Raw genomic sequence first — 25,013 nt, forward strand, 5'->3', positions numbered from 1 at the left:
ACTTGGAAAGTTTCATTAGAGAAGTCTGCAGTCATCCTGATGGATTTGCCCCTGTACATCAACTGGCACTTACTCCTGGCTGCTTGAAGAAACTTTTCTTTTGTCTTAACTTTGAGCAGGTTCATGACAATGTGTCTTGGAGAAGCTTGGTTAGAGTTGAGGCAACCTGGGGTCTGATATCCTTCTGAAAGGAGTGTGTCAGAATCTTTGGTGATATTTGGGAAATTTTCACTTATAATATTCTGTAGTATGGCTTCCATTCTCCTGGGGCATTCTTCTTCCCCCTCTGAGGTACCTATAAGTCGTATGTTTGCATGTTTCTTAAGTCCCATAATTCTGTCAGTGAATGTTCTGCTTTCTCTCTCTTCTTTTCTGCCCCTTTAACTATCTGAGTTATCTCAAGAGTTTTGTCCTCTACCTCTGTGATTTGGTTAATTCTTTTCTTCTGCTGGGGTTGGGATTGGAATGTTCTTTCTTTTCCAGTTGCTGAGACGTCCCATTAAGTTGTTAACTTCCTCTCTTTCTGTTCTCTTGAGGAAGGCTTGCAGTGCTGTAAATTTCCCTCTTAGGACTGCCTTAGCAGTATCCCAGAGGTTCTGATAATACATGTCTTCATTATTGTTTTGTTCCAAAAATTTTGTAATTTCTTCCTTTATCTCATCTATGACCCAGCTATCATTCAGCATAAGGTTATTTATCTTCCATGTTTTTGTATGAGCATTCAGATTCCTGTTGTTTCTGAGGTTAAATTTTATTTTATGGTGGTCCAAGAAGATTCAAGGAATAGTTTCTATTCTATTAAATTTGCTGAGGTTAGACTTGTGACCTAAGATGTGATCAATTTTGGAGTATGTTTCATGGGCTGATGAAAAGAATTTGTATTCAGTTTTGTTAGGATGAAATGTTCTGTAGATGTCTGTTAAATCTAAATGTTGAATGGTTAAGTTTAAATATAAAATTTCTTTGCTCAGATTCTTATTGGAGGGTCTATCCAACACTGCCAAAGGAGTGTTAAAATCTCCAACTATTATGGAGCTGGAAGAAATCAAGTTGCTCTTGTTGTTAGAGTTTCTCTTATAAATTGAGGTGCATTCTTGTTGGGTGCATAAATATTAATAATTGAAATTTCATCATATTGGGTATTACCCTTAACAAATATGAAGTGACCCTTCTTATCCTTCCTTACATTTGTTGGTTTAAAGCCTATTGTATCTGCAAATAGAATTGCAACACCTGCTTTTTTCTGATTTCCATTTGCCTGAAATATAGATGATCATCCCTTCATCCTGAGTCTGTATTTATCTTTTAAGGTAAGATGAGATTCTTATATGCAGTAGATATCTGGCCTGAGTTTTTGTATCCTGTCAGCCAAGCTGTACCTGTTTAGAGAACAATTTAAGCCATTCACATTAATCGAGAATATTGATAAGCCTGATAGAATTTGGGGTATCAAGTTTTTCGAAAGTCCAGTGGACATTTTTTATCCTTTTGCCACTGTGGAAGTTGGAGTTTGATTAAAAGTTTCTGAGTAAGTTTACATTTGTGGTGGAAGACTGCGCTGGTCATTATGGAGCATAGGTCTGAGAATAACCTGGAGAGCTGGTTTAGTTATGGCAAATTTCTTCAATATGTGAATGTCATTGAAATATTTAATTTCTCCATCATTAATGAAACTCAGTTTTGCTGGATACAGGATACTGGGTTGAAAGTTATTGTTTTTTTAGGAGATTAAAAGTCAATGACCACCCTCTTTTAGCTTGAAAGGTTTCAACAGAGACATCTGCAGTCATTCTAATATTCTTCCCCTTGTAGGTTATGGTTTTCTTATGTCTGGCTGCTTTCAGAATTTTCTCCTTCATATTAACTTTAGTGAAGCTAATTATGATGTGCCTGGTGGATGTCTTATTTGGTTTGAGTCATGCTGGAGTTCTGAAACTGTATGCTATCCGAATTTCAGAATGTCTTGGCATGTCTGGATAGTTCTCTTTCATAATTTCATGAAGAAGAGCCTCTGTGCCTTGAGAATCTATTTTGTTGCCTTCAGGGATTCCTATAAGGTGAATAGTGATTTTCTTCAAATTATCCTAGAGCTCGCTGAGAGAATAATCCAGTTTTGGTCTCCATTTCTCTTTTTCTTTGAGATTTTTGGGAGCATTCAAAAGCTTTGTCTTCAATGTCATAAATCCTTTCTTCTGCTTGCTCCATTCTGTTACTGAGGGATCATACTGTATTTTTCAGATATTTGAGGGCTGCAAGTTCTTGTCTCAATGTATCAAAATCTTTCATGATTTTGTCTTTGAATTCGTTGAATTCTTGAGACAACTTTTGAATTGCTCGTGGTATTTCTAATTCCAACATTTCCTCTATTCTATTAATCTTGTTTGCAATCCAAATTCTGAATTTGATTTCTGACATCTCACCCATTTGTTATGAATGAGATCGTCAGTTGATCTACTCTGGTTATTCATGTTGCCAAAGTTTTTCTGCTTATTCTGCCCCATGATTATTTTACATCATTTGACTCAATGAGCAGATGAAGAGAAGTTAGGTTGGGTGCTCCAGGAATAGTGATTAACCAGCCATTTGCCCAAAAGCTGTGGCTGGGTGTCTGTACCTTTTCCCCTAGTGCTTTGCCAAGGACCTGTACAGTGCTACAGCCTGAGAAACTGGGGACCTGCTTGGTGTGGTGGGGCTAAGTGGCTCTGTCTTGTTTTCGGTTGGTCTCTGTCCTACCCTAATGAAACAGGTACTCTCAGTTGAAGTCTCTGCTGTGGAGAAATACCAGCAATTAAGTCATCCCGCCCCCCACAGGCAACAATTAGAAGAGGAAAATCAAAACTTCCCACAACCACACACCCAGGGTACCACTTCGATAGTTCTCATGTGATTGGCCCCATTCAAGAGGTCCAAATCAATTGTCTCCATCAGCACTTATCACAAGTGGGAGAGTTCAAAAGGTTTCCAGCAACTAAATAGCAAGGGTCTGCTGGCAACTCAAGTATGACTTGTTCCAGTGCTTTGTGAGGTCAGAAAGACCCACCCAGCAAATAAATTAGTCTGAGAAGGTTGATGCCTCCTTCCACACTTTGTACCTCTGTCATGCCCAGTCATTGGTAACCCCGCAGGGTTGTGACCTAGTTCCCTTCAATGAGCAGATGCTCTGGGGGTTTGTGCCTGTGTGAGTCATAGGGAGATCCATGTCTCCTCAGCCAGGCCACTGCTCTCTGCCACTATCCAGCAGGGGGAGGTGAGGCCTGACAACCTTGGGTGCTTAATGGTGTCTGGGGTGGTTCACTCAGTTCCAGCTCCACCCCTGACTGATGTTGCTGACAGAACAGAACAACTTCACAGAATTTGTTTCTGTCCCAGCTATATTCCCCTCCAGATCAGATGCTGTTTGAGTTCACAGAAACTGTGACTCAGGCCCAGTCTGTGCCAGTGCCCAGTCTCGGCTGTAGTTTGTGTTGGGATGGGTGGTTAGAGCTCACACTCAGCTGTCACTTCCACCCTCTGCCTGCCTGCCTTTGTCTCAGCTATGATCACTGAGGGCTGGGTGTATCTTAGGCTCAGTAAAGCAGTCCTCTGGCTCAGCCTTGCTCTGGGAGTCTGCTGTCTCTGCACATGCACGTACTAGTCCCCGTGCTCCACCCAGGCAGGTACTGCCTCAGGAAAACCCTTTACTCACAGGGCCTGTGTTTCCATCCCAGATCTGTTTCCCTAGTGGCTGCCACCAGAGAAGCTGCCTGTCCTCCTCTGTTTGCCCAGAGAGATGGAGGTGTGACTCTGGAATATCCCCGGGGGTGTAAGCCCTATAGTTCCCACCACTGTGGTTGCTGCTCTGTGCCTCAGGGCACTGCTGCTACTATATGGTTCCCTCTCAGCTGACCATCCTCTCCCTCTCCCATGACACAGAATCAGTACTGACCAGCAGCTTCCATACCCTGTCTACACCTCCCGAACTCCATGGGGGACAAGAACTCCATGGGGGACAAGCTTCCAGATCTTGGGGTGAGAGTGGAGGGGAGTGTTGGGAGTTCAGAATTGCAGGTACAGAATATATACAGTTTTGTACAGTCTTATGCCTGGCAGGAGAGTGCCATGTCACCCTAGTATCGGGAGGAGGTCCGGTTTTTAGAGAGTCTCTCCTGTGGGATAAAATGGGAGGATATTTGAACTCTCCTCACTTATTTGTGGAAAGTGTGCTATAAGCCATTCTCATGGGGGAGGGGACTCCTATCTGCTTGGTGATGGATTTTGTACCTTTTGTTTGTATCCTTGGGGTCGCAGCTCACCTCAGCAGGGTTGATGTGCATTCTTCGACCTTCCCTCTTGATTCAGCTCCAATCCACCAGGTTACTTGCTAAACTTCTGTCCTTTAACTCTCCTTCAGGATAGGAGCCTCTGTGGAAAGCTGGCTCTAGTCAGCCATCTTGCCTCTGCCTCCAGGACTTTTCAATAATAACTCTTAAAATGCGATTTAGGGTGAATTGGACTTTGCCTGATGAAAGCCAACATCCTTTTCATCCAGGTGAGAAAACCAAGACCCAGGGACAGTGTGTTACTATACAGCTCTCTGATACAAAACTAAACCAAGGATTGAGACCCAGGGACAGTGTGGTATACAGCTCTCTGATACAAAGCTAAAACAGGGACCAAGACTCAGGGACAGTGTGTTACTATACAGCTCTCTGATACAAAGCTTAACCAAGGACTGAGACCCAGCGACAGTGTGTTACTATACATCTCTCTGATACAAAACTAAACCAAGGACTGAGACCCAGGGACAGTGTGTTACTATACAGCTCTCTGATACAAAGCTAAACCAGGGACCAAGACTCAGGGACAGTGTGTTACTGTACAGCTCTCTGATACAAAGCTAAACCAGGGACCAAGACTCAGGGACAGTGTGTTACTGTACAGCTCTCTGATACAAAGGGATAGTGTGTTACTACACAGTTACTCTGATACAAAGGTAAACCAGGGACTGAGACTTCAGTTTCTTCCCTTTTAATGCTTTCTCCTGCATGTCTATAATGTTCACACTATTTGTTCTTTTGGTGGTATCCTTTTTAATGAATGCTTATTTATAACAAATTGTCTTAAAAGTATTATACATCAGGTTCTCAAATAACATTGTTTCACTGAGTATTGTTTTAATAGCCAGGAGGAAAAAAAAAAAAATAAAAAAGCAACTTGATTGCCACTGGAGCCCCTGTCTGAGTGGAGTTTGCATGTTCTAACTAGGTGGGTTTTCTTCTTACCTACCAAATATGTGCACATTTGGTTAATTGATCTAAATCATCCTAGTCAGAGTAAGTGTGAGTCTGTGTTTGGGTGTGCCCTGCAGTGGAACAGGGTGTCCAAGGTGGGTTCCTGCCTTGTACCCTGAGCTTCAGGGATAGGCTGTGCCCAACACTGACCTTGAACTGAGATAATTGGGTAAATAATTACCTTACTTGTTTTTATTAATCATACTTAAACATATATATAGTTCACCTTTATTTCAATGTTTTATATTAGAATTGTTTGAGGTCTTTATTTAGAAGGTTGGTGATATTTGTGTGACTAGAAATAGACCAAAGGAAGCTAACTCTATATCAATTAATTTATTTAAAAAATGGTCCTGTTGAATGCCCTTTCATTAAAGCTATGGTTTCCAAGACCCTATCAGCAATGATAACTGAGGATTTACTGTACATTTAAAAAGAAGTGGGTTTTTGCTTAAGGATTTATTTACAGATACAAGAGAATTATTGTTGTGTTCCAATTTTATAGAGTTCCTTTTTTCTACAATATTTTGCATAAACAGAAATGAAATCATATTTAATGAATATTTCTATGAAGATTGCAAGCTTATGTAGTTTATCTTGGGATACATGCTACAGGCAAGATATATGTGTTATCTATATTTAATTTACATTTAATTTAATTTAATGCCTTAGGAATTTCTTGCAGGTATTCTAAAATGTTGTTCTGCTTATATCTTATTATGTTATATTCAGTCTTTAACATAACTCTATCTACAGAAATATAAGTATATTTAGGAGTAGTCCAATTTTGTATTTCAGGCTTGATTAATACTCATGTACTCAAGACACAAATAATGTCTGGATAGAATTGAAAAATGGCTAGGTGCTTGCTTCAGCAGCACATATACTAAACTTGGAATGATACAGAGAAGATTAGCATGGCCCCTGCACAAGGATAACACTCAAATTCGTGAAGTGTTCCATATTTTTAATACTATGCAGCTATAAAGAAAGATGGAGACTATACCTCTTTCATGTTTACGTGAATGGAGCTGGAAAATATTCTTCTTAGCAAGGTATCCAAAGAATGGAAGAAAAAGTACCCAATGTACTCAGCCCTAATATGAAACTAATTTATAGCTTTCATACGAAGGCTACAACCCAATCTCAGTACAAGAATATGGGGAAGGGGGCAAGGGAGGGGAAGGGAGAGGAAGGGTGGAGGGAGGGTGATTGATGGGTCCACACCTAGGATGCATCTTGGAAGGGTGCAGGTGAAGTTTACTAAGTGTAGAGTATAAGTGTTTGAATGCAATAATTAAGAAAATGCCATGAAGGCTATGTTAACCAGTTTGGTGAAAATATTTTAAACTGTATATGGAACCAGCACATTGTACCTCATGATTGCATTATTATACACAGCTATGATTTAATAAAAAAAGAAAAGAAAAATGGCTGGGTTCCTTTTTTCTTTAAATCCTCTGTATACACCTTGAGGTGCTGTAATGTATGTGCATTCATAGTTTGCTCTGTAAACATGTGAAAAGAATTTGCAGTTTTATTTACAAACATATGGTTTATATGAACAAAAATACAAGTGTTCCTGTATTTAGCAAGATATAAATGGGATATGTATTTAGATGTTTAAGATCTTAATCATTAAAAAAGATCTTCTTCATTTAATATTACCGAATTTCCTTTCACTTTATATTATAAATCTTTTTCTTCTAAGATCTTGTCAGAGAGCAGATTCCAATTTTTAAAGCATTTTATAGTTCTTACAAACTGGACTTTTGCAACAATGCTATGGGCAACAGATATCATAGTTTTTATTAAGGAAGAAATATAAAGACAGAAATGTCTGTATTTTAGAATGTGTTTACCCAGCTAGTTGCTTTTTGTTGAAATAGGTAGGCCTGGATCTCAGGTTACTTGCGTTCTTGTTTTGCTAGTGGTCAGCCTGAAATTTCATCTTTCTCTAGGTCTGTGTTTGAATTAACTCTGGGAACCACACACACTAAAGTTAACGGTTTATCCAGATGAAATGATTTCTAACGCTCTGCATTCACATTTGGTGGGAGAACTATGTTGATTTGGGAAAGGAGGATGGCAGCAGGGATGGAGAACATTTTTCTGGAGAAGGATGAGAATGTTTCATGAGGTTGATATTAGAGTAATTTGCAGAGAAAGGGAAAGAGGTGACCAAGAAAAGAATTGTGAACAAATGGGAAGAGAAAACTGAGGAAGTAACCCATTTGAAATAAAAAAAAAAAAATCCCTTAATCAGTCAAAAATGCTTTTCACTGGAAGTCACAGAAATTCAGCTCAGCCTGGTTCAAATAAATTCTTATTACCAATAATCCTAGAGCAGATCTGTTCTCAGGCTGGCTAAACCCAGGGTGTTGACACTTCTGAAGTTATCAAGATTTTTTTCTGTCTCCGTCTCCCAGCTCTTTTGTCTGTAATATTTTACAAACCTACCACCTAGGAGTGAGATATTAAAAGAGGAATAGACATCATCAGATCAGTGTCTGTTGTATTCTTAGAAAATGGTGGAATTATGAAGGGCAGGGTCCAAGGCTGGGAAGAGGACTTTGACAAGAATCTGGACAAATACTAGCATGCAAGGTGGAGGAAGGAGATCCCAGAAAAGACTGGAAAGTAGCCTCCCCTAAATGAAGCAAAGCAGAAACACAGAGCTCACAGAAAGGCTGAGTAAACCACAGATGAACCTTTATCTGGCTATCTGATTTATAACAATTCCCTCTGATACTCAGGAATGGCCACCTGGATCGTAGGATGCTGGGCCACAGTCACAGGTTTCAGGTGGGTCCAGCTGAGCCAAGCTGCCCCCTCAGATTCTCATTTCTAAGAAATTGAAATTTAGGGCTGAGAGATACAGGAACCATATCTGACAGCCAAAGAAAACAAAGTACCCTAAATAGAAACAGAGCCATAGCCATATGGAGAAGTTTAAAGAGTCTTGACAGCAAAAAGAATGGAAAGAAGGTATATGTGGAGAGCAGGAAGGAGAGGGACTGGGAATGATTTTGCTTTGTTTTGTTTTGTTGTTGAGACCTTTGAGATTTGAGTATGATTTAACATATTTGCCTCCCCATTGTCATCAGATGAACTTACTTTCTAATTCACACAGAAAATAGAACTCAGTTTTTTGCCACCAAAGCTGCAAATTGTCGGTATCTATGTTCATTCCTTTTCCTTCTTTGAATCATGTCACAATGGAAAAAGATGACTCTAGTAAAATATGCCACTATGATGTTAAAAAATGGGACACAAAAATTAAACAACCTATTAGGTGAGGTTACTTTATCACAATATTAATTAAATGAGGTCTGGGGCTGCACAGCTACCCATCCTGAATTCCAGGGGTCAGTCTGCAAGTTTGAATCCATTTTGTTCTGGATGCAGCTTGGTACCATCTAACAGTGACTCTCCGTTCTGATGTAAACAGGTGCAGAGATGACTCCAGGACCTAAAGCTCACAGACTTCCAAGACAGTACTTACAATTCTAGGATTATTCCTAGTTATTTTGCCCATCAGCCATTGGGACTGGAAAATACTCATGATACAAAAATCTCTTCCAGTTCCTGAACTTTTCCTGTCTGACTCCAACCCCTTTTGTACCCTCCCTTCCTCTCAGAAAATACACACTTTATTCTGTTCCAGTTTGACAATGGGAGCTAGAACAGAGGCCAGGGGCCTATGTCCCTATACACTGAATGTCACATTTCTCCTCCTTCTCAAACATGTTCTCATAAAATGCTAGCAAGGCTTAGCATATTGCTGACTACATAGCACAATACAGTTTTATAGACTATGCAAATGGATAGATAAACAAATGAACAAATGAATAATTTTTACAAGTTGGAAGAGGCCAGGATTCAGAGTACAAGAGGAAGAATGAATTTTAGAAAAGAGGAATTTCTTTTTCTACTGAATCCTCGCTAGTCTTCAGGGAAGGAAACAATATGGATTGGCGTGGATTACAGTATACCTTATACACTATAATGACAAGAGAAAATCAAATAGGTATTTAGTGTTCTTTTTTTTTATTAAATCATAAAGAGGCAGATCATATATACATTGATGCATTTATGGGGTACAATGTGCTGATTTCATATACAATTTGGAATGCTTACATTGTGCTGGTTAATATATCCCTTACCTCATTTACTTAATTATTGGGTTAAGACATTTATACTCCGTACTTAGTAGATCCGACATGTACCCTTCCAATATGCACCATAGGTGTGATCCCAACATTCACCCTCCCTCCATCTGACCAGATAGTGTTCTTAAAAGAAAACAAAAAACTTTGAGCTTACTATATACCAGCTATAGTATTAAGTAGTTCAGCTAAAGTACTTCAGCTATTGTGATTTTCTCTCTCTCTTTTCTTTATTTCTGTCTTCCTTCCTTTCTTTCTTTTTGAGACAGAGTCTCACTTTCTTACCCTCAGCAGAGTGCCATGGCATCACAGCTCACAGCAACCTCAAACTCTTGGGCTTAAGTGATTCTCTTGCATCAGCCTTCCAAGTAGCTGGGATTACAGGCATCTGTCACAACACCCGGATTTTTTTTTTTTTTGTAGTTATCATTGTTGTTTAGCAGGCCCAGACTGGGTTCAACCTGCCAGCCCCAGTGTATGTGGCTGGCACCCTAACTACTGAGCTATGGGCACCAAGCCCATTTTTTTTTTTCAAATTGATATAGGGTACAAATTTTTACGTTACATTGTTTTCACTTCTGAGGTAAAGTCTAAGTTGTAGTCAAGCCTTTCACCCAGCGGGTGTCCTAAACACCCTCACATTGTGTACATTAGGTGAGATCCCCTATTCTCCTTTCCTCCCTTCCCTCATCTCCCATCCCTCTTTCTAGACTATATTTGTGTTTGGGCATGTAGTTGTTTCTATATTGGTTTCATATTAGTATTGAGTACATTGGATATCTTTTTTCCATTCTTGAGATACTTTACTCCAAGGTAGGCATCCAGGTAGGCATACCAGGTAGGCATAAAAAATCTAAAGTCCCCATCTTTTTTTATAGTTTAATTGTAGTCTATGTTATACATATACCACAGTTTGTTAATCCATTCATGTGTTGCTGGGCATTTAGGTTGTTTCCATGAACTGGCAATTGTGCATTGAGCTGCAATAAACATTCTGGTGCATATGTTTTTGTGGTAAAATGATTTTTGTTTTTCTGGAACCAGAAAAAGCCCCAAATAGCCAATACAACTTTTAGAAATAAAAACAAATCTGGAGATATCACATTACCAGACTTCAGGTTATACTACAAATCTATAGTAATCAAAACAGCATGGTATTGGCACAAAAATAGAGATATAGATCTATGGAATAAAATAAAGAGTCTAGAGATGAACTCGCCACATATTGTCATTTGATCTTTGATAAACCAAACAAAAACACATAGTGGGGAAAAGAAACCCTATTTAATAAACAGTGCCGGGAGAACTAGTTAGCCACGTGTAGAAGACTGAAACTGGACCCGCACCTCTCACCACTAACAAAAGTTGACTCTTAGTGGATAAAAGATTTAGATTTAAGACACAAAACAATAAAAATTCTTTTAGAAGTGGGGGAAATACTTGACAATATTGGCCTGGGAAAAAATACTCATTGTCTTTAATCAACAGAGAAATATAAATCAAAACCATTTTGAGATATCACCTAACTCTGGTGAGATTAGCCCACATTGCAAAGTCCCAAATCTGCACATAATGTTTTTTTTCAAGAGTAGGTGTCATTTTGAAGGCAGTTGTAGGTACACAGCTACACTGAACAGAAGGTACACACATTTCCCATGTGCCCCCACTCCCCATTATCAATATCCTTCTCCAGTATGTTTTCTGTGTTACAAATGACCAACTTACACTGTTGATGTTCTTTTGACTTTTCAGAATGGTGTACTGTGTGAAAAAAGAATTATAATAATCGAAAATATATTTAAGTGTTTACCTCCAGTTTTCATTTCCATGTGAATGAATTATAGTGGTTTAATACAATTTTCTTATTTTGGAACAACCAGCATTATTAAAGTAAGTTATCATGGATTGAACAGCTGCAAGTTTTAAACTAAGCATGAATACTAAAGCAATGTATCTTGGGCTTAAAAACCCAATGCTGTATTTATGGTGCTATTATTAAGAAATGTGGCTCTATTTGATCAAAACCTTTGTTTTTTGTGTGTGTATGTTGATGGGTATGTGTGTGTGAGTGTTTATGCATAATTTTGAGCCATTCTTTTTTATTTTCTGCATCTTTATTTTCTTCTTTAAACAAGCAGAGAACAATTCCTATTCTTCCTTTCTTTTGAAAACCCAGAAGCAACTATGTGGAATGAGCTTTTATTATATATTGTGTTTAAAATATCATCTTGGTCCTAAGTTCTCTTGTTCTGTCTTGTTTTATCCCCTAAAATTTAAAAAATACCTCACAATTCTGTTTCTGTTTGATAAGCCCTTTGTGATTAACTTAAAAAGAAAGAAAAAAATTCAAAGTTCCTTGAAATTTCTTTTCGGATTACGAGGGGTTAAAGATACTTTAATATATAGGGAGTTGATAAACATAAGTGTAGCTTTGTTACTTTAATTATATTAAACCTCCGTATATAAATATCAAGCCAAAGTTATTCCTGGTAACAGTTTTTGTAGGGTATCTGTTCAGAGGTAGTTGATCTTTATTGTTCTTAGAGTAAAAAGATGGGAATAAAGAAAGAAGCTTTCAATTAGAAACATTAATAATATTTAATGTGATTTTGTGGGTCTTTCCTTATTCTAAAATTGGGTTAGGATACTGTGGTGATATTTACCAATACTTCTGGTTCTCCTTTCTGCTGACACAGCACAGGGTTACATCGCTCAGCCTTTTTGAAGTTAGGCATGGCCGTGTGCCTTACTTTGGCAAATAAAGTGTGAGCAGCAATGAATTATGTCACTTGACAGCAGAAGCCTCTAAGGGCTGCTGTATAATGTGGCATGTTCTTTTACTCCTGTTGTGGCAAATTACACCATTTCAGGAGATAGACTGTCCAACAGCCTAGAACCCTGAAAGAGGATAAAGTTTTAAATATTCCCTTTTTACTCAAGATAGATGAGTGAAAAATAAACTTTCGATTAAAACGACTGATTTGAGCTTTTTTAAAAAAACTAGCTTATTTTTTACAAATATAAGAATTGGTAAGCAGAAGTAGGGATCATCTATGAAATAAAAAAAAAAGTAAAATAGGATGTTCACTTAGGAGCTGGTGGATGTGGAGGAGACAGTGAATGTTACATGGGAACAGAGCATGTTATGCTGCAGGAAGATCTTTGGTGAAACGGCCTTCCGAGGTAACCAACCAGGGGCTGAGCATGTGCAAGGCAGAAGCTGAAAAACAGACTGCTAATGTGGACATTGTTGCAGATTTTCTTTTAGCTGGGAATTGCAGAAAGCAATAAGATTAAAAAAAAAAAAAAAACTTGCTAGGTTTGCAAGCCAGAATTAATAGGACTAGATACTCCCCAAAATCGGGGCTATGAAATGTTGGCAGAGACAAGGAATTTTAGAATTCAAGTAATGGAGAAAACAGAGAGAAACACCGGGTAGGAACGATTAAGTAAGACATGGTCTTACCACTATGCGTCTATTAGAATGGCTGAAATCCAAAACACTGACGGCGCCAAATATTGGTGAGGATGTGAGGTAGCACCAGGAGCCCTCAAACACTGCTGGTGGAAATGCTAACTGCACAGCCACTCTGGGATACAGTTTGGCAGTTTTTGACAAAGCTAAGTATAGTCTTACTGTATGATTCAGCAGTCCTGCTTCTATGTACTTACTCAAATGAGTTGAAAATTTACATCCACACAAAATCCTGCACATGAACGTTTATGGCAGTTTTATTCATAATTGCCAAAATTGGAAGCAATGAAGATATCTTTCACTAGATCACTATGTAAAAAACTGTGGTAATCCACAGTGTGCAATATTATTCACTCATGAAAACAAATGTATCATCAAGCTACAAAAAGACATGGGGAAACCTTACATGTATTTGGCTAAGTGAAATGAGCCAGTAAAAATGGTTAATGTATTGTATGCCTCTATTACGTGACATACTGGAACAGGCAAAACTCTAGAGACAGTAAAAAGTTCAGGGATTGCTGGGGGTTCAGAGCACACACACACACACACACACCCTCTTGGAAATATGCTAGATACTTAGATTTTGAACCAGTATAAGCAATAAATTTGGTGAAATTTCTGTTGTTTTTTGAGCAGTCTTGCAGAAGGGTGAGGCTCAGCAATTGGCTTGTCCCTTATTTTCAGCAAAGTCAAGGAAATGCTAGTTGAAATAAGAATGAGAATCTTCACATAATTTAAATAATTATGATTACTAATTCCCTTTAAACTTTCGGGATCTTTAGGTAAATATTTCCCTCCTCATTACCATTGTGTTTTTGAAAGTAAATATTCACCCTTTGGAATGTTTGTATGAGTATGTGAGTAATGTGTTGGGAAGTATAGATGTGTGTGTATTTGGTCCAGAGTGCACAATAGTAAAAATAAGAAGTCTGTGCAAATCACACTGAAAAGAAATGTAGACAAAAGCAAGGCTTCAATTTCTATATACAAATAGACTGTGAAATATGGTGGAAAAACACTGGGCTTTGAAGCCAAATAGAGTTAGGTCTAATTCAAATTTTGTAACTATGGGCCCCTGAAGACATTTTGTTAACCTCTATGAGTTTTGATTTACTCAACTGCAAAGTGGAATTAATAATTTATAATTTATAGGATTCATGAAATCCTTATAATTAATGGGATGATATAGGCAAATGGCTTGGCTTATAGAAAAGCTCAAGAAAGGTTAGCTAGTTTAAGTCTGCTGTTTAGGAACCATTGAAATGGCTTGAATAAATGGAGCAAGTGAAAAAGTTGACTGAGAGAGACATGACCTTGCTCAGGGCACCATACAGATCTCTGTCCAAGTTCTATGTGAATTCTTAGGTATAAATGAATATCATTTTCTTTATATTTAGCCTTCATTAGTAAATATTTACTAAACAACTATTTTGTGTTCCAATAGACTAAGGCATGTGCATTCAAAAACTTATAATTCTTTTCTTTAGTATATTTTAGAAGGGGAGTTGAGAGTGATTATTCATATATCTAACAAATAAATGACATATAATAAAGATTGCCAAAAAGAATCCTAATTGGCAAGTAAGGCCAGATTGCTCTGATGTGGGCATGTTGGCAAAATCCAAGTGGAAAAATGAGAAACTTAATCTTGGCTTTAAAAGAAGAAAATGGCTTAGATAAATGAGAATATGGAATCCGGATGCAGCAGAAGAGTAGATGACTGATATTTCCTGAATGACTGCCATGTTTTAGCTGCTATCTACAAATATCAACATATATAATAGTGCCTGATTGGGTATTTGCATCCAAACAGATGGCTGGATAGATTGTATTGCTTTATCAAAAATAAAATCTGGTATTTTTTCCTTTTAACAAATTTAAATCTGCTTAGTTATGAGGATTTTCTTTTTGCTCTAGATATCATATATTATGTAACATTTACAATATAATTTTATCACCATATACTATATAATATTGAGGAACATAAGTTTGTATGGTAATCATTTATTAGTTATAAATAATTTCAGTTTTGTCTATCAAATATTTATTAGAATATTGCCAACGTCAGAAAAAGTAATCATCACAATTTAATCTTACAGTGCTTGAACACATTAGAAGTGACTTTCATTTTTATATTCTCTAATGGGACACTTTCAAAAGGACAGTATATACAGATTGAGAAAATAATTATTAACATTCTACTTCCTGAGTGAGTTATTTTGTCAATTTTATATACATAGTTTGCTTCTGCACAATTTTTAACACTGCCTATCATTAAAAAAATACCGTTGGAATCTCCATCATTCTCTGAAAGGAAGTTTTTTGCAACAGTCTAATTTTCTACAAGATACTATGTGACATATTTATTGCCTTTCACACAATGCTGACATAAAATCTGTGCAGATCATCACTGGATTATTCTCTTCTTAACTTAGTATACTATTTTTTATGTGTGGTGATTATTTGGTTATTTAAGTTTCTAGTTAGTAAATGTATCTGTTTATTATTAGATTTCATAGCAGTTGGCCAACAGTCTGATCATTTGAACAAGTCACAATATTTACTGTCTGTTGGTGTTTTATGTGAAAATTGGAAAGCATATCCACTGCATATATCTTTTAATATAGGAATATATAAAAAAGAAAATGAATTACTCGTAATTATATGACTCAGGGATAACTACCATTAATCTTTAGATGCATTTTAAGAGAGAAAGGGAGACATGGAGAGAAAGAAAACAGATATATGTGTGAACTAAAACAAAATCTTAAGGCTCCCCCCACAGCCACGACTGACTGGACCACCTCTTGGCCAAGAGGATCCCTAAAACTGAGTTGCTAGCCAGGTCTCCTCATGGCCTCTCCCCTTCTTAGAGACCTCCTTTGTGACTCACTAAACAGGCCTAAAGGCTATGCAAGACCTACCTGCAGGTCCTTAATATACATAACATAACAAACCACTGTCCAGTACTTTGTCTCTAATTAACAGACCTTAAGCATTCCTTTTCACCCACTCCTGGTCTTTTGACAGAGCTGACTCTTTCTGCCAATTGTCCGGTAAGGAATCTTTAAACCCACCTATAACTTGTAAGCTTTTACTTCCAAATGTCCCACTTTGGGGGGCCAAACCAATGTATGTTTTCCACACATTGATTTATGACTTCATCTGTAATCCCTGTCTCTCTAAAATGTACGAAACCGAACTATCACTCCACCACCTCCAGTCCACATGCTCAAGGTGGGTGTGGGTCTGAGTGAGGGGCCTGAGTGTGGGTCTGAATCAGGGGCCTCAAATTTGGCTCAGAATAAACCTCTTTAAATTATTTTACAGAGTATGGCTTTTTTCCCATCAATACATAGATGCAAAAACCTATACTTAGAAATTTAATTTTCTTGGTGCAGTTGCAGTAAGGCAGTCTTACTGGGGTAGATATTAAAAGTTTAGCCTTGCAACAAGATGTATCATTGTCAACTGAAAACTGAAATAAAAGGGACTAGAACTTAGAGATATCATAGTTAGATTTATTCTGAGTCAAGTTTTATGTGGGCTTATGTCTTCAAATTTGGCTCACAGTAAATCTAACTATGATTTCCCTAAGTTCTAGTGTCTGTTATATTACTTTTCAATCAACACCATTCAAGCAGGATTGTCCCCAAAAATTAAAGTTGAGAAAGCAAGAGATATGCAGCCTTAAGAAAATATTACTGACCAAAACTGAGTCTAATCTTTAGTGTCCCACAAAAAGATAGTTGCATGAAGATACCAGCTACCCATGGTGAACAAACTCTCTGAATCCTGTAATATCCAAATTTTGAGATAATGTAGTTAGCATTCTGAGTGTTGAATCCCATTATAATAATATATGATATTTGAATATCCAAAGTAGATAGGGATTAATAAGATATCCAATACAATTTTGGTTATTCAACAATTTTCTTTTAAAAATAAGTTCCCACAAATATGGCAATGTGCATATGATCCTTTTTTCCTACGATTCATCTAAATTTCTGCATTGCATTGCTTTGAAGAATAGGTTTTGTTCAAATAGTTCAAAACCTTTGTGATGTAGTTTGGATAGCTCTTACCAGTTCCTAAATTGTCAGGATTTATTTTGGTTGCTATTGTTCTAGATGATGTTTCTTATAGGAAAATTGTGGTAAATGTCAATTTAATCCTTTTTTCCATAAATATATTCCTAAATTCAAATTAGCACATTTTTTTGAACGTGGCCCATGGATGAGAAAGTGAACCATGGTAGATACATAAATCAACAAACAAACATACTCTTCGCTTCTATTATTTGATGAGAAACACAAAATTATAAATTGACAATAAGGTATTTATATGGGACCTCAAAGCAATAAGATAGCATTATAGGGTGAAAAGGGGATGAACTCTTATCTCTTTCTTGTAAAAGTTCACAGCTGAGACCCTTATAAACTAACCAGGTTGATAAGATAAACAGTAACTAATACGTTACTATTAAATGCATATGTGTGTGCAGAGGAGTCATATAAAACATGAATTCACAGAAGGGCCAGAGGGTTGAGGCTTAATACCCTCTTCCTAGGGGAGATGATAGTAGGGGCATAAGAGTAACTTATGGTTTTTAGGAAAAATAAATGATCCAATGCTTAGACAACGGTTCATAGGACCAAAGTTTGTTCTGTTATGTAGATACATTTCTCAGGTACTCTTCTGGATATGTCCTGAGAAGAATAAATGAAAAGTCTGGTCATGGTGAGGACTCCCAGTCACTTCTCTTTCGAGGTGGTTGAGCTTTCCTGGTTATTTAATGAGATTCCTAGGGGAGGGGTGTCAAGAAAAGTACATTTCTTTTGGAAAGAAGCTTTCTTGTGAGATAGAAATTCCAGAGACCTCCCCATCCCTTCCTGTTGCTTGGGGCAGAGGCAGGAACAAATCAAGGCTGAGGGCCCCTCTGGCAGCTCAGGGGCTGCTGCTGTTCTGAGGCAGCTCCCTGAGTACTCTCAGCATATCAAAGTGCATGTCTTTGGGGGGCTGCTTTCTGAGCTTCAACAGTATATATAATGGTTTTCATCTGTAATTTCCCCCTTGTTTGTCTGAGATCTCTTTTAATTTATTCTGACTTATCTTTTTATTAATAAAAATTAGTTTCTGTTTTTATAATTTTAAACTTAAACGCTTCGACTCACTGATTTTCAGTTTCTGGTCTGATGTGTAAAAAATTTAGGAGTCCTGGGTCCCGATTTCACAACTAGAAAAACACTGAAAACACTGATACCATTACTCTTATTAGAACCATCAGAGAACTGAGGTAATAGGCAAAGTTCTGCTCCTTTCTCCAAACTGGAGAGACTTCCTGGCACAGAAAATCATAGCTTACTGGGATCAGAAGCTGCTCCTAGAGCCAGGAGCTGGAGGAAAAGTTAAAGGCTAATTGAAATACACACTGGATGCTGAACTTGGCCTAGTAGGAGAGAGGAAATCTCCTTACATGGGCCAACACTTTCATGGGTTTTACCTCCAGAGGTCTCACAAATTTCTCATGATGAAGATCAGAGAAAAAAATCCCCTCATTTATTTTGGTAAGGAGAGGAGAAAAATAATCATTCTGAAACATACCGAAATACTCTGTTCCCCCTAACAAGGGCCTTCCTTCAAGGGAAACTATTTTACCAAAGCCTCACCTATTTGGATTTTACCAGAACATAACTGACTTGGGGAAAGAGAAATACCCAACTCCAGCCCCTCTAATGTTCCTTTCTTCCCAAAGGGATTGCAGAGAAGCATTTGTAAAGGTTACATCCCTGGGACAGAGGCTTACTGAAAGACTGAGACCTAATCATGGGATTTTGAAATGCTCCCTCTCCTTACACACCTTAACACCAAATTGACTGGGCTGCTGTCTAACTACAGGAGACTACAACTGAAAGAATTATAAACTTCAAACCATCTTCAAGAAGAAGTGTCTAGCAAACCCAAGATAATGGGGGGATACAAATGCAAGGACTCTAGAGAAAATTTTGACCTCTGACACCCCGTTACAGCAAACAGTAATCATAGCCTAAATTGAAGCCAGATAAACACAAAACCTCACACGAAAGGCCTACTTATCTCAGTGACTTTTCCACCAACATTGTTACCAGAAGTGTGGTATTTGTCCCCAGAGCCAAATCAGTGAGAATGGAGGACGAGAACAAGTTGTTTGAGGAAAAGAAAAGAGAAGTTTATTAATTTGACAGCAAATGAGAAGGGTAGTCTCAAAGACCAGATAGCTTTTTAAAGACTGCCATCCTGTCTTTAAGCAGAAAAACAGGGCTTTGAAAAGGGGGCATTCTCAGCAGTTGGGCTTGGGTCTATGTAACCAAGGTCAGTGTCACATGTAGTTTTAGGCTACTGCTGTTTAATTAGAATTCGTGATTTTGGTTAACCTTGTCTCCAGTGATGATAATCTCATGAACCTTGTCTGAACAATTCTGTTGAGCCACCTCCTGTGGTTTAAGATTCTAGAAAACAAACAACAAAGAACATTTTCCTGCCCCTTTGATTATTGACTTCATCAGGAATGCAGGTTTTAATTCGCCAAAAGGGTGGGGTGGGGTGGTTATAGAGACAACTAGTAAAACATTTCATTGCTCTTTTACAAACCTTTACCTCTGTTGCAGTATCACATCCCCCATAGAACGAGGGGGTAGGTTATTCCTCTCTAAATACCACACCTTTATCCAAGATAACAGTTCTCAATGTGGGTAGATGGGCACACGCCCAGATCCCCACTTCTCAGCACTCTACCACACTAACACTCTTCTGTCAGATACCTGCCTGGGCTTCCTTGCTACCTGAATCCATCTCCCAAACTGCTTTCCTCCTCCTCCTGAGGAGTCTGGGGGCCACCAAGACCTCCCTGTGAAGTGCTGGCAGGCAGGGAGTGCCCAATTGTTCCACTACACATTTTCAAGATAAGGGGTTTGGGCCTCACTCTCTGTTGTGACCTCAGTCTATAGTGTGTGACTATATATTGGCCATTCTTGAACTTCTTGGCTCAAACTTTTCTCAGTGGTTGTATCGGGAGGAAGAAGATTCATGGCTCTGGCTCTGGGTCACCCAGAGCTCAAACTGCTTTCTCTGGTAGAGGTTCAGGGAAGAAGCATCAGGATGGAAAAAAGCTGGCACTGCAACCCTCCTGACACCTTCCTGGGGAGAGCCCCCCCCCCCAGACTGGCCAAACTCTGGAGCTAGAGATGCACTGGGTTTACCCTGTGTCTGGGCTCACTGAGGGTAGAAAAGCCTTCAGTAAATCTGGTGGCCTGCTGTTCGCCACAGGCACTAGGAGGGAAAGGGGGATCCCCTCTCACACTTGCATGGGTCTCTGAGCCTCTCTGAGTATGATCCTTGCCAATATCTTCACTTCTTTATCTTCTTCCTTCTTAGCTTTGCAATTATTCTCCATGGGGACCCCAAGTGTCTCTGTCATCTCTCACCTGAGCCATGACTCTTCTATTTTTGCTATATCCAATATTCTTCCTTCCTACCAGGACAGTACAGCAAGAGATGTCTCCAGTGGCCATCTTTTTTTCAAGCCCCACACAAAGTAAATTGTGATGGGCATTAAAAACATCTTTGAGCTGTCCTTTCTCCATATCCTATATTCTCTTTATTTCTCAACGTCACATTTTCTGATAAACTGTATTTTAAAAAGAGATTAATCATGTGTATTTTATGATTCGCTTTCGCCAATTCTTTGGGTAAAATTTTACATAAAAGGAATTCCATGAGCTTAAAACCATTATATGAGATTAATATTTCTACTCCCCATCTCCTGCAATATCTATAACATGAAATCTATCTCCAGTGTTTATCTGACCTTAATTAACCATTTCAAAGTCAGTTTTTAGGAGGGTAGGTAACAAGCATTACAGCCATTAAAACTTTAAGTAGAATTTTACCCCACCCTAGGCTTAGCATAACATGAAAAATAATAGTAGCGTATAATTTATTTATATTTTTAAAGAAAGTCTTAAAATTCTTAATTTGTAATTACATTTAAAACACTATTTCTTAAATAGGTTCAGCTAAAATACAAACTTTTTTTTTTTTTTTTGAGACAGAGTCTCACTGTGTTGCCCTCAGTAGAGTGCTATGCCGTCACAGCTCACAACAGCCTCTAAACTCTTGGGCTTACGCAATTCTCTTGCCTCACCCTCCTGAATAGCTGGGACTCTAGGCGCCTGCCACAAAGCCTGGCTATTTTTTGTTGCAGTTGCCACTGCTGTTTTAGCTGGCTGCAGCCAGGTTTGAACCCGCCACCCAAAAGACAAACTTTTATTAGAAGTATTCACAAATATTAATGGATATATAAAAGTGACATTAGAATAAGGAACATTTTGGAGGCTCTATTTTCCATGAAAATGTTCAAAAAGAAGTGACGATATTTAGTCTGGAGAAGAAATAATTAAAAGTAGATATAAGAGCTGCCTTTCCAACTTTTTCAAGTTCCAAATTTGAGAATTTTCATATGAAAGATAAATTGGTATGGATTATGAGAAAACACATTTTTAAATTGCTTTATGGAAGAATCTTTTTAATTACCAGTCATTCAACATTGGAATCAGCTACCTCAAAATGAATAGTTTAAGTGACAATGGATATTGAAGACATGATACAAAAAAGATTAGATGAAGTCTAGTATTAGAGTGTAGCAAGTATAGTAAGTGTTTACAGTTTTTGTCTACCAGGAAAAACAGAAGGGACAAAGAGTAAAGACAATGTGGGGCAAAATAATTTTTTTTAATATATAAGAAAACAGAATGATTATATGTTAAGAAAGTAGATAATCTAGGAGAAAAAGGAAATAAATACAAGAGAGAGAGAAGAGAGAGGTAGAGAACACTGTTGTAGGATTTCAAAATATCAACTATGAAAAAGCAGATGTGATGCAGGTCACAGGTTTCAGATAAATTTTTAATATAAGTCCAAGTATGCACTTTTTGTAAAAGAAGGTAAGACAGAGAATATGCATCCGTGCAGTAGATGGGAGGATGTATACCACGATGAAAGAATGAGGGGTATCTAATAGTACCTGTATATGTCTATCTAATTCCTCTTCCTTGACTATTCTGAAAACGTCTGAGTTTTGAACTTATCTTGTTTAGTGAGAGAGGAATAAAAAAAAAAAAAAGACCAGAAAGGATGTCAATATTAATAGAATGTGTATTATATTCCAGGCACTCATAAGAAACTTTACTTATGCTATCACATTTTTATCCTCATAAAAACCTCTGAAACAAAGGCATTGTTGTATTATTTATATACTAAACTAAAAAATCATAAAGATTAAACTCTTTGCCTAAAACAATAAACTGCCAGAAATGACAAAGTAAGGATTTAAAATAAACTGTCTGGCTGACTTTAGACTTTATGTTCTTTCCACAACTCATCTTTGCCTGAATAAATGAAAATTACAATAAGTAATAGCATTCAAATTCATTTTAGTAAAAACCTAACACCAATATATTTAAAAGTTTTTCCTAGTATATTAGATTGATGACAATAATTTGAAGAAATTATTATAAGTTCTTATTTTTAGTTTTTGATAATTTTAGACCACATTGGCATTCTGGTAGCACCGAAGTTAAAATTACATGTAAAGAAGCAAATATGTACTTTTGTAGTTCAAATTTGTCTGGTAATAGCTCCATTAATTTGTTGTATAATTTTAATGCCTAGTAGTTATGTATAATTTTTGAAATTGTCATCATATGTTTAATGTCAAATACTCAGCACTCATGTCACAAAAGTTTTTAAAGATTGTTAGGGATACATAACAATATCTTTATAGGCCATGTGTGGTGTTTGATATGAAGATTTGAATTTCAGACAGAATATCTTGAATTCTAAAACAGTGCAGTGTGAGAAATTAATTACTTAGATGTTGTGCAATATCAGTAGTTCTTTGTTTACAACAGGAAACTTGGTTGTGTGTTCTGTCATTTTGCTAGTATACATGGTCTTTTGTAAACCAACAGCTGAGAATTAACAAAAATTATACAGACTATTAATGATTAATGATTTTATTTTTTTCTCTTAAGTACATAAAGATATTAATCATCTCTGCCCTTTATTCCATAATGGTAGCTTAGAAATATTTGGTGTTATTCATATATGGAAATTTTAAGAAAAATTGATAAATCATTCTAAATTTTAAAAGAAATCTTTACTCTGCTTTGCCTAATTATTTATAAATCTCAGATCACATACCCAGATCTACCAACTGAAAGAGCTTAGAAACAATGATAGCATAGTAATACTGAGCTCTCAATCATTGGTGTCTCAAATGTATTTCCCACTAAAAGGAAGGAGGCCTCCTTGAAAATATGACTGATTTGAGTTCTGAGTCAAGAAATGCATGAAACATCATCTTGTGCTAGAAAGTGGGGAATAAAAAACTAATAAGTCAGTATCAAAACTTCATAGGAGATGTGACTGACTGAAGATGGGTCAGTGTGAGTATTAGTAAAATAAATAATAACTGAATTTGATTAAAATAAACTAAAGGCTGTGCATTCTGTCTTTCCAACATGAATTATAATTCATGGTAAAAAATAGATCCTAGTGAATAGAGAAGAGTTGTTTTCTAGAGAAGAATTCTAGTTATTAAATGCAGAAGGAATGATACAATTAGAAAATCACTGTCTTTTAACCACCAACAAAAGAACTGATTTGGGAAATGGTCAAAAATAAATGTTAAAACTAGTAGATAAACTATGCAATGAAGGAATAAGGCTGTCACCAACTGAACCCATGGGTCAATAAGCACCATAGGAGTGAGACCACCACCAGACATGTGTGCTTCCAAAGTGATGCTGCATGAAGTAAAAAAGCATCTATTTTTGAGACATTTAGAATTTTAGGTCATAAAAAAATTATCGTTAATTTTGTTAAGTTTTATATGATAATGATATGATGATTTTGTGAGAAATTGACTTTCCTCTGGTGTATATTAAAATACACTGAAATAATATGCTGTTTGGATTTAGCTTCAGAATACCAAATCATCAGAAATAGAAAATCTAAACAAATAAGCAGTAAAGAGAGAATTAATAATAAAAATTCTTGGGTGGCGCCTGTGGCTCAGTGAGTAGGGTGCCGACCCCATATACCGAGGGTGGCGGGTTCAAATCTGGCCCTGGCCAAACTGCAATAAAAAATAGCTGGGTGTTGTGGTGGGTGCCTGTAGTCCCAGCTACTGGGGAGGCTGAGGCAAGAGAATCACCTAAGCCCAGGAGCTGGAGGTTGCTGTGAGCTGTGATGCCATGACACTCTACCAAGGGCGATAAAGTGAGACTCTGTCTCTACAAAAAAAAATAATAGTAATAGTAATAATAATTCTTCCACTAGAAAAAAAAAAATCTTAGGACCAAATGGCTTCATAGATAAATTCTGCTAAACATTTAAAGTAAAAATAATACCAATCCTCTTCAAAAGGAGGATTTTTTATCAAAAAATTGAAGAAGAGAGAATACTTCTGTCACACCTCATTCCTGACACCACTTGTCAGGGCCCAAGACTGGCCAGGTCTCAGGGACGCCGACAGCTAAGTTAGGTGCCTGAGGGCTATCTACTTTAGCTGGGGAGAGAGAGAGACAGAGAGAAAGAGAGTGTAAAACAGTCTTCTTAGAAAGATAGATCTTAGTCTTTAGCAGAGCTTTGTAATCTTCCACAGAGAGACTCCATGCTGGTGTTCTGCAGGCAGGAGAGGAGACAGAGTCAGAGTAAGCAGATCCGTGATAGAATGCTCATGCTCACAACTGCCTTCTCCTTCAGCCTAATAAAAGGCTGATCTCGTGCCTCTCAGCACCACAGGTGTAGAGACTGCCAATTCACCACTGCTCTCATCTCACGAGCTCTCATGCTTGTTAGAGCTAAATCCCTCTCCATGCCCTCTCCAGCAAGGTGTTCCATTATTGAGCTATATAGGTATTTCTTATAACTCTCACTCCTCCTAGCCATAGGCTATATGGGCTGCTACATACTTCCAAACTCTTTATGTGGCCAGCGTTACCCTGACACCAAAGCTAATAAAGACATTACAAAAAAAAAAAAAGAAAGAAAATT

The 25,013-nt window shown here is 37.5% G+C and overlaps 1 non-coding gene across 1 annotated transcript; it reads left to right on the forward strand.

Moving 5' to 3' along the window:
* Positions 1-6,132: 6,132 nt before the first annotated feature.
* On the forward strand, positions 6,133-6,239 carry LOC128582694 (U6 spliceosomal RNA). The gene has a single exon (XR_008379141.1). It is a non-coding gene; the product is annotated as a U6 spliceosomal RNA (small nuclear RNA).
* Positions 6,240-25,013: the final 18,774 nt, after the last annotated feature.

Source organism: Nycticebus coucang, chromosome 3 (assembly GCF_027406575.1).
Source record: "Nycticebus coucang isolate mNycCou1 chromosome 3, mNycCou1.pri, whole genome shotgun sequence".
In the NCBI taxonomy this organism is placed as follows: Eukaryota; Metazoa; Chordata; class Mammalia; order Primates; family Lorisidae; genus Nycticebus; species Nycticebus coucang.